This window comes from Eptatretus burgeri, chromosome 6, assembly GCF_056783735.1.
Source record: "Eptatretus burgeri isolate ZD-2024b chromosome 6, Ebu_testis_v1, whole genome shotgun sequence".
In the NCBI taxonomy this organism is placed as follows: domain Eukaryota; kingdom Metazoa; phylum Chordata; class Myxini; order Myxiniformes; family Myxinidae; genus Eptatretus; species Eptatretus burgeri.
Window position 1 is genome coordinate 60,093,546 of NC_140966.1, and position 5,000 is coordinate 60,098,545.

The 5,000-nt window shown below is 42.4% G+C and overlaps 1 protein-coding gene across 1 annotated transcript in view; it reads left to right on the forward strand.

Moving 5' to 3' along the window:
- Positions 1-5,000, forward strand: part of ST3GAL3 (ST3 beta-galactoside alpha-2,3-sialyltransferase 3) — a 107,666-nt gene that overhangs the window by 37,057 nt on the left and 65,609 nt on the right. The gene's annotated exons all lie outside the window — the stretch shown is intronic.

The following is a 5,000-nucleotide window of genomic DNA, read 5'->3' on the forward strand; positions in this document are numbered from 1 at the left end:
ACTCTTTTCTTTCACTTGCGATTCTCAGAAGTGATTTCTTTAGCGTCATAGTTGATGCTCGATGTATGGTCTGCTGTCTATCAGGATGTCTTTCATCAAAATGGATGTCCTCATTGCATATGAAACATCTTTCACTGTACGGAAATTGAGTAGAACCCTGGCCTGAAAACATTATAAGGACAAAGTTAGTTGCCATCCCATGTAAATCACCATACTAACTTCAAACATTCAAAATTCAAACAAAATAACATAAAATAGGTATGGGCTTGGAATCTTAATGAAATTTACATGAATCAAGTGAAAAATTACTTTATCTTACCATGAACTTTGTCATCATTTATTTACTGCTTGAGACACCTTTTGTCGCTTTGGTCTTGGCGCATGCTCTTGCTCCTCAACATCTGGCTCCTTTTGCATGAAAAGGGTTCGGCATCTACGATGGACTGTCATAGGAGTGTTGCTACTCCATTTTTGTTCCAATCGCTCCAATAATGAAGAGTTGTTAATAAGTCTACACTGCTCTATTAGATTCTCATATCCCTTTCTGTACAACCTCTGTAGCTTTCCTGCTTCTGAAAAGTCCTCACGACATATTTCACATATATCCATCCTGGTAATTTTGTTATTTTACAGTATTGTTCCAAAGGCCTCAGGGAACTTTTGGGACATCTCACTGCACTGGGGTAGTCAAGGTACATGTAGGCTAGCTAGGTTTTCTCAGTAATTACTCCTGAAACAAAGACTTCATTCATGCAATTTATAGTGTTTTAGTCTCGGGTCAATGACATTTGATCCCAAGAAAGGTAATTTCCCCTTCCCCCTCTGCTCTTGGAATAAATATTAACCCCCATATCCACCACGCAAGTTGAAATTAACCTCTTCGGTTTGTATTTTGCTCATTTTTTTATAATATGGTAATTTTCCTGTTATAAATATGACATTTTAGTGATAAAACAGCTTTTTTACCTTTGACCTCATTTTCAGAGGTCAGGATTTGGTCCCAAGGGTCAATAATTATCTTATGTCATAAGGCATGGACGAGAGGGGGAGGTAAGGAGGGTTGCTGAAAGAGTGTGGGGTATTGCAGAATAGCGAGGGGAGGGGGCCGAATGAGGAGGAGAAAAGGCTCTGTGGTGCTGGGGGAGAGGGGGGACAAGAGACAAGGAAGAAGGCAGTTGAGGATTTGAGGAGGTGGAGTGAAGAGATGGAGGTGAGAGGGCAGTGGAGGGAGGCAGGTTGGTGGATGAGAGGGGGCAACTTAGAGAAGGAAGAGTGAGGGGGATGAAAGGTGGGAGAAAGGTGAGGGGGGAATTTTTGAGAGAGGTAAGAGGGAGGCATGGAGGGAGAAGAGTGGGATGGTTGCTTTGAGAGTGAGAGTGAGGGGTGAGGGGGGTGAGTTGGCACTGAAGTTGGAAAAAAAGAATGGTTGATGGAAAGCGAGCATCCATGGCAAACTGTGGTTTTTAAAAGTTTTAGGTCAGTTTAACACAATTCTTGATGGATGCAATGAAGGCGAATTCAGAGAATGGAGAGAAGAAGCGCTGTAATAGTTGGATTTTTTAGGCAAGGAATGAAGGAGAGGTCGAAATAAGAGCAGTCTGTTAAAATCGCAGAAGAGTAGTGCATTGTGAAACAGTAAAGAGTACCACATGTGTGAGAGAGGAGGATGAAGCATTATAAGATCGTTTTTTTTGTTAATATTAATGTATGAGAGAGTTCAACAGATTAGGTCATGGAAGTGTAAAAAAAAAAAAAAAGAGGAAGAAGACGAGGAGGAAGATAAGAGGAAGAAGATAAGAGGAAGAAGAAGAAGCACAATCGGGAGAAGGTGAGCGTGTTGTTGTTGTTGTTGGTTATATATATATATATATATTTTTTTTTTGAGATAAGAAAGAGATTAGTTGGGAGAATGGGGGATGTTTGGAAAGTGGGGAGGATGAAAATTGAAGGTAATGGGGAGGATAGAAATTGAAGGTAATGGGGAGAAAAAAAAACAAAAAAAAAACGATCGAACACCGAGTGGAACCGGTAGGCCTCAAGCCTAGGCCTAGGCCTCAAACACCAGGTAAGAACGTCGACAAAAATACTCACAAAATAGCACGATTTTTGAAACAAAACCGAACTAGGAACACACAGTAACATGTAGGTGAGAAGATTAAACAGTTAAAACGGGACAAATAACAACCGGAACTTAACTTTGAGAACGTCAGCAGGGAGCCCCGAAGGAGCCTCTCGCCGCTCCAAAACCGGAACCGGAAGTGACATGTCATCTTCTTTTGTGATGCTGTGCATTTTGACACCAAGATCATCTATATACTAATATATCATGTTTTGTTGCTGAAATAGAATTTTTAGTGATTTAGGCAGGGGTCAATGACCTTTGACCTCTAATAAAAAAAAGTTTCCTCAACCCCTATCCCCCCTTACTTTTTTTTGGAAGTTGTCCATACCCATACCCACCAAAATCAGTTGAAACTAGCTTCTTTTAATTTTTTCACAGATTGGCTAATATATGGCTAATTTAGGGTTACTAATTCTGAAGAAGACGCCGAACGTGCTGTACGCAAAATTACGATGACGTAATGCACATGTTTTTTGTTTTTTTTAGTCTTGTTTTTTTGACAGTTTGCAGTTTGTGTTGAGGAGCAAAGATGTTGACCAAAAGTGGCACCTCCCTTGTTTGGAGCAAAACAACGATCATTCTGGGAGAATGTAGTTGTATCTGGAGAACAGGGGGGCAAAGATCAGAGGAACAGGGGGGCAAAGAGCAGAGGAACAGGGGGGCAAAGAGCAGAGGAACAGGGGGGCAAAGAGCAGAGGAACAGGGGGAAAAGAGCAGAGGAACAGGGGGGAAAAGAGCAGAGGAACAGGGGGGAAAAGAGCAGAGGAACAGGGGGGAAAAGAGCAGAGGAACAGGGGGGAAAAGATCAGAGGAACAGGGGGGAAAAGAGCAGAGGAACAGGGGGGCAAAGAGTTGTATTCTGGGAATAATCACGGGCGAACATTTCTTTTTTTCGTACCGCCGCACGAGTCATAATTTTGAACCATGAGATCCTCATTTCTTTACAACGAGCAACCAACATCGTGAAACGAAGCGTAAACGTAAGACTCTGCAATTAACAATTATGATTTTTCAAGACGATGAGCTGGAATGGTTGCACTTATCCCAGCATCCATTGAACCTTTTTTTTTTCAGTGAGGTGCGTTGCAACGAAACAAAATTGGGTGCACAATCCTTCTTGCCTGATAGCGCAGGCCATTATCGACTTATTGACGAACAATGAAGTAACAGTTCTTTTCATTTTCGCTTTTGAACCTTGTATATCGCATGTGTGAGCCAGAGTGATGTAGCCTCATTTTTTTGTTGGTTTTTTTTTTCATCCCGTGGACAGTCCAACATTACAAATAGCAGCTTGTCAAGAATGCTTTTCCACTTAGGGGCAGTGGATCGAAATGGATGTGGCAATGACAGCCTCTGATTAGGCTGTCATGCAAAGAGCACATGCCATGCGTTTGCTCTTTGCCTCTATTTTACGCCTGATTTCCACTGCTGTGGCTACAGCATGCGGGGTAGAGATTTTCGATTAGCCCATTGGTTGAGATGCCTGCACCTAATGCTTTCTCTGCTCACTTCCATTTATAACTTTAATTTCCTGATAAAATATGACAAACAAAACTAAAGTGCAAACTTTGCTTCAGGTTTTAAATTGTTGTTTTGCATGTCAACCATTTTTGGGTGGTTGGTCGTTTGTCTCAAACATGATCAGTTGTTCAGTGTTTCAATCTTTTCAGTTATTGATGCTCATGGAAGTGCAGAGGAACAGGGGGGCAAAGGGTCAACACAAACAAAATTGAGTGAATGGGAAACAGGAGGACAATAACATACGGATGCACCCTGGCTCAAGGGATGATGTTGCAGGTGAAAGGTGGGAGTCGGGGTCTCAGTGGATGTACCAAATCTCGGAGGCAGAAATAGGAGAGGCCGTGAGGTTGTGGTGAGCAATAACATTTTAATGTCAAGAACTGGATTGGTCCCAGAATGCTACCTTGAGATACACTGGCCTCTAAAGTTAGTGTATGGGAGACTAAATCGCTGCTTGTGAGTGAATGGGAAATTAGATAGCCAGTCAAGAGGGAGTTTACATCCTGTTATCTGAAAGTTTGGAAATCGGGGAAGCATGCCGTATGAAATAGAACGGATGAGAAATGTCCAGTGAGATTATCTGACCTCTTGTTTGAGATTAAGGATATCCATCCATTGTTGACATTGAAGAAGCAGCCTGTCCAAATTGGAGTGACTGGAGTGTGAACCAACTTGACGATCGGAGATCAGAGAGTTGGAGAAAGTGCTCGTCGTGAGGTCTGCTGCAATCATCGATTACATTGCATGTATTGCTTATGATGGAGAGAAGGTCAACTGTCCTATAGTTGAGATGGGTGAGTTTTGACACCGTTTTTAGCTCACCTGGAGTTTAGTCAGGTGAGCTTATGCGATCGAGCAGTGTCTGTGGGTGAGTGAGTTAGTCAGTGAATCACAGACGAAACACTTCAGCCATTTTCGCTTGAACCAAACACGATTTTGATGAAACTTGGCCACAAGCTTCATATCTGATGCCCAATGAAGGTTTATTGACCGCATCAAAATCTGTGCTCATTAAGGGGGTTTTATGGTGCTTTTTTTAACCCCCCCTCCAAAATAGGTATTTGCTCTCTGCAAAACTACACACACAATTTTGATGAAACTTGACCACAACCTTCATCGCCCGTAATGTCCCAAAGAATATCGACCACATCAAAATCTGCACTCATTAAGGGGTATATTGGGTTGGGGAGGGGGCATTTAACCCCCCCCCCCCAAAACAAATCGGTATTTGCTCCCTCCTCCAAAACTACACGCGCAATTTTGATGAAACTTGACCACAACCTTCATTGCCCATAATGTACCAAAGTTTCTCGACCACATCAAAATCTGCACTCATTATAGGGGTCTATGGGGGTGG